Here is a 10,000-nt window from a genome sequence, read left to right on the forward strand (position 1 = left end):
GTGACCTGGTATTCACACCGGCTCCTTTGATGACTCCTCGGCTGCAGTATGCGCTCCGCAAACGAGATGCTGAAGGGTGGGAAAAGCTTCTGAAGAGGGACACAGTCCACATAGTTGAGTGCCACAGTCTTAAGCCACTTGAAAGGTGATGGAGATAATTACCAAACACTGTTAATGACTTTTGAATATATGAATCAAGTGCCTTGTTTTAATAATTATCTTATATGCTTTTCTCTTTAACAGGGACATGGCTTTTCTGTGTTCCTGTGTAACTTAGAATATTAGGTGCCACTTAGTCTGCATTTTGTACAAGAGTATGTTTAGACCAGAAGTGATAATAAGGGACGAACTGTGCTTCTTCCGACCTTGGGCAAAACTTCCATCCTTGCCTCCGACGTGAGAAATCCACCACGTGGTTTTCCCTGCTGAATGCTCAACTTCTGTCTATATAAACCTTGTGCGATGTGTTTATCATTGCTTCACTTTCATCCTTGTGCTGTGAGTGAGCCCGATTGCAATTGCTCTTGTTGAATAAATATACTGATTGACAACTCTGGAGTCCTGAAGTAACTTGAGGGTGAATTTTCACCTATCATATTTGGGGGCTCGTGACCGGGATTCCAACAACCTCTTCGACTCTCCACGCTGGGCTAATTATCAGGATCTGAAACCGTGCACGGGGGAGACAACATCTCCTTTTCTAAAGACCTCCAACTTGAATTGGAAGGAGGCCAGGGCCTGCCAGCGAGGAGAGCCGAGAGTGAAGGAACTGAATCGGACTGTAGGGGGTGGACTCCGAGCTGTTTGTGAGTATATTGTTGGTTTATTGTTTGTTTCGGTTTTGTGTACACGTGTCTTCGAGTGGGGCTGTGTTGCCTGTTCTCCGCGGGGTAGAGAGAGAATTCTTTAAGGTTACAGACTTGTTAGAGATATTCCTGCTTGCCTCGTGTGTTGAACGAATTTGCTAGCTGTGTAAAAAGGTTGTAAATGAGAGATAAACCTGCGTGGTAGGGGGTCCTCCGCAAACTCTTCAGGGTGTGAATGAGAGATAAACCTGCGTGGTAGGGGGTCCTCCGCAAACTCTTCGGGGTAAATGAGAGATATATCCCCTTGGCCACTGGAAGCCTGTACAAACTCTTCGGGGTAAATGAGAGATATATCCCCTTGGCCACTGGAAGCCTGTACAAACTCTCTTAGACCTATTTCTAGACGACTCCGGAGAAGTCTTTTAAAGGTCTATCCGTTCCCTCTTACCTTGTGTTGTTTTAGACTAAAGAGTTTTAACAATAATTAAAAATGGGAAACAAGGGATCTAAAATTGATGACATATCCCAGTTAGAGGGGGATATGAAACATATGGCAATACAAGCAAGCGCTGACTGTGTAAGGCATAGACATATGTGGAAAAAAGATTTTGGATTTGAGGGAGAGCTAAAAGTAGAGGCAACTGCTGACTTGATACAAAAAATCAGAGAGAAGGCCTGTGGTGATAACCACATGCAAGAAAAACTTGGGTTAAGGGAGGCCCAAATATGGCATGGTGTAGCGAAAAGGAGAGCCACTAATCAAAGAGAGTCAGTAAACGAACAATTACAAAAGATACAACAACACCTGATTGCTTACAAAGCAAATGAGGATAATGATGCACCAGTGATAGGCAGAACTAGGAGAGCAGAGGAGCAACCTCCTCTGCTTATTCAGATTGATGATACACCAGTGATGGACATAACTGGCAGAGCGAATGAGGAGCAACCTCCTGTGCTTATCCCTATTCCAGCAATATATCCACCACTTCCGGCTCCAATAGATCCGTTTTCATGGGGAACTATTGACAACCCAACAAATACAGTGCTACGCCCTGTAACCCCCGGACAACCTCCTAGAGGAAGATTCTCCCAACGTGTTAGAGATAACAGAAAAGCAAATACAAATAGACTGTTAGGAAATGATCCACTTATCGAAGCTGAAGAAAATGATCTAATTGCTCCGATGATAGAAATGCCAAACCCTAATGCAGGGGATCAAGACACTAATCCTACAGTATTCGTATATAGAGCTTGGACAATAAACGATGTGAAAAGCGTAACCGCTGACATACCACACCCTAAAGATGGCCCAGAAGATTGCATTGCAAAGCTAAGACTGATGGCAGACAGTTTCCGTCCGAACGCAGCTGAGTTCGAGACATGTGTCAGAGAAGTCCTGGGAATAGAGTGGTACCAGGTCGCTGATACCTGGACTGCGATCGGCCAGAACGGCAGACCACTGAACTATTCACAAGACAATACCAGTGAGTATTGGACTAGAATAGACGCCCTCATAGGGAGAATACAACAACATTTCCGTGGACACGCAGACTTCTCTAAGATAGCTGATTGTATGCAAAAAGAAAAAGAAACAATTCAAGAATACTTAGAAAGACTAAGGAAAATTTTCAAAGTACATAGTGGGATGACCGAACCACCTGTATGGGAAGATGAAGGGCCTTACGCAATGCAGTTAAAAAATGCATTCATGGGAGGGATGAGAACGGAAATCAGCACGTTTATAAAAAAACATCTGATACAATGGCAAAAGAACGGGTTTAACCCTGTTAAGCAAATGGCTGCTCATGCAGAAAGCTTTATCCTAGAGAAAGAAAAGAAAATGGTTAACAAATTTGAAATCCATGAGGTACAAACAGACCGTGAGACGACACGCAGGGGACAATCTAATAGAAGAAAAGGGGGAGGAAGAAGAGGAGGAAACAAGGGAAATAGAAGGTCAGAAAACTGGGAGAATTACTGTTATGTATGTGGGAAAGACGGGCATTGGGCCAAAGACTGCCACAACAGAGCTCAAAGGGAAAGACATGACAACGGAGTTAATTGGGAAAGGGATGACAACAGAGTTCCTAGGGAAAGGGAGGACAGAAGACAATGACTAGACGTAACAGCTGGAGAGAGGTGGCCACCTCCTCCCAGCCCGACTGAGGGTTACTTAGAAGACAATGACACAGAGGAAATTTTAAACATTGATTATGAAAATGTCTTTGCTTTAATGGCTACTCCAAACAGCGCAAGACTTACACTGATAATGGCAGGAAAAACAATGACATTTTTGTGTGACTCTGGTGCCTGCAGAAACAGTACTCAGAGAGAAAGACATGACGGGCACGGTGAGATTGTCTGGAGAGAAAGTCATAGTCAGATCCGCCTCTGGGCATCTCGAAACTGAGCCGTACACCGATCCTATTGTCTTCGAAGACCCGCAAACGGGCAAAACAGCTCAATGTCAGATTATTGTTTCAAAAACATGCCCCATTAATTTACTGGAAGAGATGTTATGTGTGGGTTGGGGATTGGAGTTGTTCCAACAACATATGGCCTTAAGCCGATAAGGGTCAGTGAGCAAGAGGGTGAGGGGCTGATAAAGGAGTGACAAACAGTTTTATCTGACCACTGAGGAGGAAAACTGAGCTAAATTGTCTCCCCAAACAGTTATGGTCACAAGGGCCTGCGGATGTAGGTAAAAATAACTGGCATAGCTCCTGTTGAGATAACACCTAAAGGGTATATCGACCTTATCAAGACAATACCCATTAAGAAGAGAAGCCATAGAAGGCATAGCTCCTGTGTTCAAAACACTCAGAGAAAGAGGGGTAATAATACTTGCCCAGACTCCCCATGTAACACACCGATTTTCCTGTAAAAAAGGCACCCCCCTCACAGAGTTGGCGAATGGTGCAGGATTTAAAAAGCAGTAAATCTTGCAGTCATTCCCAGAGCTCCATTGTACCTGACCCCAGCATCTGTTAAATGAAATACCTAAGAATGCGACTCATTTTTCTGTAATTGACTTAGCAAATGCCATTTTTTTCAATTACAGTGAAACCCGAGTGCCAGTTCTGGTTTGCCTTCACTTTTGAGGAAAACGCTGGACTTGGACTCGGCTACCACAAGGGTACTGTGAATCACCCACTATATTTTCACAGGCCATGAGCTCAAACTTAGCTAAATTCACACCACCTGGACTTAGTAATCTCCTCCTTTATGTTGATGACATCCTTGTCTCATCCCCTGATCAGGAGACTCTGTAAACCAAGATACCATAGCCTTATTGAAATTTTTAGCGGAACAAAGGCCCACAAAGCCAGTAAAAACAAGTTACAGCTGTTGTCGCCTGAAGTTGAAATATCTGGCTATGTTATCTCCAGCACTGGGTCGCTCACATAGACCCCAGAGAGAAAGAAAGCTATTTTAGCAGCACCCCAACACAGACAAAGAAACAGATGATGTCCTTTTTTGGGAATAACTAACTTCTGTAGACAGTGGATTCCTAACTATGCGTTGGAGACACAAATATTACAGAGTTTAATTTATTCTCAACCCATGTCAGCAAGAGATCTTATTGAATGGACTAGGAGGCTAGGCAAGCATTTTGATCACATTAAGCAACTTTTGGTTAGTTCTGCTGTCTTAGCACATCATGACACGACAAGCCGTTCATACAAGCCGTAGACTTAAAAAAGGTTATATGACATCTTTGTTATGCAGGAGTGGGGACTTAAGTTGAGACCAGTGGCATATTATTCCACACGGCTAGATCCAGTAGCCCAAGCAATGTCTGAATGTTTACAAGCAGTAGTGGCTGCAGCCTTGGCGGTGCAGGCCTCTGCTCCTATTGTACTATACAGTCCACTTACACTGAAGGTTCCACATGCGGTATCTGTTTTGTTGCTACAACAAAAACATGCTTACATGTCACCAGCCAGACACTTATCTTGCATGACTTGTTTTGCTCTCGCAAGCCTCATATCACTATTGAGCGCTGTGGACTTTTAAACCCAGCTACACTTTTACCTACGGCAGAGGATGGGAACCCACATGATTGTGTTGCTGAGACAGATAAGACAATGGCAGCCAGAGCTGACCTACGAGATATGCCTTTTCAGAAGCTGATTTTAACTATGTTTGTTGATGGTTCAAGCAAAAAGAACCTTGATGGCAGTAATGACAACGGGTTACGCTGTAGTCACAGCAGAGAAAACCTGAAGGCAGAGCCACTACCTCCCCCACTATTCCGCACAGGCAGCGGAACTGATTGCCCTTACTGGAAAGCATGCAAGCTTGGTAGCTGAAAAAGACAGTTTAATATCTACACAGATAGCAACTATGCTTTCTCCACATGGCCATGTGTTCGCAGGCTTCCACGTGGGCAAACAGGGGAATGATCAGCATCTACAGGTAAACCCTATCACACAAGAACGCTGATACTAGAACTAATATCGCACTACAACTTCCAAAAGCAGTGGCAACTCATGAAATGTGCGCTGCGGCACGACACATGCAAAAGACCCGGTTTCATTGGGGAAACCACAAAAGGCAGACGAAAGGCCGGCAAAACAGGCCCGCACTGCACACAACCATCTGACAGATACACAATTGAAGAATTAGACCTCACAATATTGAAAGACATGCAACACCAAGCACCAAAACACCGAAAAAAAGATGTGCGTTAAAAACACGGGAGCCAAGCAAACTGACGGAAGGCCTGTGGGAAAATGGAAACATGCCAATCTTACCGAAAGCACATGTACAGATATGTTGCGACATTGAGTCATGGGGTGACTCATATCTCAAAGGGTGGGGATGTGCTATGAGGTAGATAAGATCTTTTACTACCTATGGATTTACTTCTTATTCAAAGCATTTTTGTTGAAAGATGTTTAATCTGGTGCAAAGAATAATCCCACAGGGGAACTTCCAGACCGAAACCTGGCAAGTTTCCAGAACCACAATATCCTTTTGAATATCTGTGCATGGATTTCATTGAACTAAACCTGGATGAGGGGAAGAAATATTGCCTAGTCATAGTAGATGTGTTTACTAGATGGGTAGAAGTATTTCCAAGTAAGAAGGCAGATGCTCATGCAGTAGCCAAGGCATTATTGTGCGGGAATTATCCCTAAATTCGGAATTCCTACCAGGATTCTACAGTGATAATGGTCCTCATTTTGTGAACCAAACACTGCGTTTGATCAGCGTACAAATGGGATAGAACTGAAAAAATCACTGTTCATACCACCCTCAGTCAGCAGGACTGGTGGAAAGGACAAATCAAACGATTAAAAGCAAACTAAGGAAAGCAATGCAAGATACGGGCAAAAGGATGGGTCCATTGTTTACCATTAGTGGAACTAAGCATGCATGTAGTTAAGTCAGCAAAAGGATTGTCACCATTTGAAATGATGTATGGAAGACCCGTATACTGCCCCAGCTCTTAAACCATTTGCTAAAACAGACGAAGAGATTGAATACACACTTTCAGAGTACATGGCAAGATGTTGTCAAAACTAAATGCTCTCAGACTTCTCTCCCCTCCGCAGGAACACTGTGAGGCTGAATTCAAGGTCGGACCAGGAGATTGGGTTCTAACCAAAAGTCTCAAAGAAAACATTGGCACTCGCCCCGGTGGGTAGGGCCATACCCAAGTGCTACTGTCAACACCTACCGCAGTCAAAATAGCCGAGAGAGCCACGTGGATACATCTGACTCACTGTAAACGGGTAAGCCTGCACACGGCTGAGGCAGAGGAATAAAGATCATCTTTCTTTGCTGTTTCCAGGGAGTGCCCACCGTGACAGAAGACCAGCCTACAAAGGGGTTTAGATGTTTAGATTCTATTCGTCTCAACCGCTGGCAGAAGATACAGTACTGTCCTGGGGGATTAGAACCTAGTGGAAATTGTGGAGTGAGAGGTCTCTTCCTCTGTAAAGTCATGGGAGGTTACTCAAAGTGGGCCAAGGTATGTGGGGGACTCTTAGCAACGACTGTAGGATTTTACATTGTTGTTCTATTAACATACTTATGGATGAGACAGCAGAGACCAGCCCTGGACGAATATCCACGATGGGACCTGGCTAAAGATCATCCATGGTGGAAATGGGTAAATCAGACCGTCCGAACGCACATACCACAAGGTGACTGTTTAGTCTGTGCAGGGCCCAGGGTGCCGACCAAACCACTCCTGGCGACCCCTGTACCTTATGACATAGATCACTGTGATAAAGAATTTTTAGAAACTGAAGCCTGGAAGGAACATGTCAAATTACTCCTAGATAACAAGTGCACGTGTAAGATGTGCCATCTAGCGGACGCTTCGTGTCGTAGAAAAGACTGTTCACAACTTCCTGCCCAATGTAACTACATACGACAGCCAATGTGTTCTGCAGAATGTTTGCTGATGATGGGAAATAGGGCGTTTAATGATACAGCTATACAGCATGACTGTTCACATTTTAATTGGCCCTACATGCCAGACAATGTTGCACCACCTCCACACATTATTAGCAAAGATGCCCTGTTTGAATGCTATTTGAAACCTGGGGAAAAGAACGATGCACACCTAGGACACTGGACACAATGTAAGACCATTACACATGTGCTTGATAATGGGAGAGAAATACAGTTAAATACTTCCAGTGAATGTAGAACAGCGGGATGTGTTTGAATGGCAGACTTCTTGAAGTACAGGATATAGCCATAGCTGATATGTGGTGGTTATGTGGGGAAGGAAAACTAAGAGCTACACTGCCTGTGGGTTGGTCTGGAACTTGTGCTAGAACAATGTTAGTACAACCCTTTCAGATTACCCCCAGGTCCAAGACTCACCAGTACCTGAGGAACGTTCCAATGCATTCCGTACGAGGGAGGAGAGAAGCAGGGGATGACAGCGGGATCTGGTTCGACGGCCTGGGCATTCCCCGAGGCATTCCAGACTACTACAAGGCCTTGAACCCAGCAGCGAATGGCCTGGCATCTACCCTTTGCCCCTGGTGCGTCATCGGAGCACACACAGACTGGATTAACTTCCTTTACTACACTGAGATGAAGTTCCAAACCTGACCAGAGACGGACTACAAAAGATCAGAGAAGAACTACAAGCAAACTCCAGGGTAACACGACAAAACACAGCTGTGCTTGAAATTCTCACTGCCATGAATGGAGGCATTTGTGTCATGCTTGGTACGGACCAATGTTGCACATATGTCCCTGACAACACCGGAGATGGGAAAGACTTAGATCTGATCCTACAAAAGATGCAAAAGTTGTCAGACAAAATGCAAGAGGGAATTGGCACGCAGGATTGGTTCGGTGCCCTGCCAAGAATGTTTTCCTCATGGGAAGAAATTTTGATGTCTTGTGTGGGAGTGATTTTGGTTATTCTGTGTCTGTTGGCAACCTGTGCATGCTGTGTTGTACCCTGTATACGGAAGATGGTGACTGGAATGATTAACACTGCTGACAACCAATACCTTGCCTTACAAATACAGAGCGCTTGTGCCTCTGATGGAAATTTTGCTTGATAATTACTTACGAAGGTAGATGAATAATGCTCAGTAATGATCTCTGTTCCGAAAATCCATGTGAAGAAGCTCAGAGTGATGATTTTGAGGTTATCCATTGAAATTGATAATGTACGCTTATAATGTTGATTTGTGATTATGATTGTAATTTTGATTATCCATTGAAACGGATAAAAGGGTGGATTGATGGAGATAATTACCAAACACTGTTAATGACTTTTGAATATATGAATCAAGTGCCTTGTTTTAATAATTATCTTATATGCTTTTCTCTTTAACAGGGACATGGCTTTTCTGTGTTCCTGTGTAACTTAGAATATTAGGTGCCACTTAGTCTGCATTTTGTACAAGAGTATGTTTAGACCAGAAGTGATAATAAGGGACGAACTGTGCTTCTTCCGACCTTGGGCAAAACTTCCATCCTTGCCTCCGACGTGAGAAATCCACCACGTGGTTTTCCCTGCTGAATGCTCAACTTCTGTCTATATAAACCTTGTGCGATGTGTTTATCATTGCTTCACTTTCATCCTTGTGCTGTGAGTGAGCCCGATTGCAATTGCTCTTGTTGAATAAATATACTGATTGACAACTCTGGAGTCCTGAAGTAACTTGAGGGTGAATTTTCACCTATCAAAAGGAGTCCAACAGATTAAGAACAGGCCAGGCAGCTGGAAACAGACAGTAGGTTTGTTATGGGGCTCGTGGGAAGGAGCATACGCTGACGGGAACCTAAAACTGCTTCCCATACCGGGAGTCGAACCCGGGCCGCCTGGGTGAAAACCAGGAATCCTAACCGATAGACCATATGGGAAGAGACAAAAGCAAGGTTGCTTGGGGAAAAGCTAATTCGCGTGGGGATTTATGCTCGACCACCAGTAGCACGACGGCTGTCCAGGACTTACTACGCCGTGACGAGAGACCACATCAAGGCCCACCGAAGTCGGCGGCAAACGTACTGCCCAGGGAAAGGACAGAGGGCCACAGCAGAGCGTACAGATCTTCCCAGCGTACGGTCAAAAAGTGCCGCCGAGCCAGCCAGGAGTCGAACCTAGAATCTTCTGATCCGTAGTCAGATGCATTATCCATTGCGCCACTGGCCCTGCAGGGAAGGGGTGGCACAGGCAGACAGTCAGCGTGTTTCCCGACACAGGGCCACAACAGTTTGCCGGGCTTAACGCCAACGATCCAGCCGTGTGCAAAAGATGCCGTGACCCGGATTAGAACCTGGGTTGCTGCGGCCACAACGCAGAGTACTAACCTCTATACGATCACGGCCAACCACAGGCTTTGAGCTCCTCTGCTGCCAGTAAAAATCCTCTCTCAGAGTGTGTGCTCTGTGACCTGGTATTGACACCGGCTCCTTTGATGACTCCTCGGCTGCAGTATGCGCTCCGCAAACGAGATGCTGAAGGGTGGGAAAAGCTTCTGAAGAGGGACACAGTCCACATAGTTGAGTGCCACAGTCTTAAGCCACTTGAAAGGAGTCCAACAGATTAAGAACAGGCCAGGCAGCTGGAAACAGACAGTAGGTTTGTTATGGGGCTCGTGGGAAGGAGCATATGCTGACGGGAACCTAAAACTGCTTCCCATACCGGGAGTCGAACCCGGGCCGCCTGGGTGAAAACCAGGAATCCTAACCGCTAGACCATATGG

General features: G+C 45.1%; 3 non-coding genes across 3 annotated transcripts in view; all 3 read right to left on the reverse strand.

Moving 5' to 3' along the window:
• Positions 1–9,086: 9,086 nt before the first annotated feature.
• Positions 9,087–9,158, reverse strand: trnae-uuc. Its single transcript has one exon. It is a non-coding gene; the product is annotated as a tRNA-Glu (tRNA).
• Positions 9,159–9,374: 216 nt separating this feature from the next.
• Positions 9,375–9,447, reverse strand: trnar-acg. The gene has a single exon. It is a non-coding gene; the product is annotated as a tRNA-Arg (tRNA).
• A 483-nt stretch (positions 9,448–9,930) lies between these two features.
• trnae-uuc overlaps positions 9,931–10,000 on the reverse strand; it is a 72-nt gene continuing 2 nt past the window's right edge. The window contains exon 1 of the tRNA in view: positions 9,931–10,000. This exon is cut by the window's right edge and continues 2 nt beyond it. This is a non-coding gene — a tRNA (tRNA-Glu).

This window comes from Clupea harengus, unplaced genomic scaffold (assembly GCF_900700415.2).
Source record: "Clupea harengus unplaced genomic scaffold, Ch_v2.0.2, whole genome shotgun sequence".
NCBI lineage: Eukaryota > Metazoa > Chordata > Actinopteri > Clupeiformes > Clupeidae > Clupea > Clupea harengus.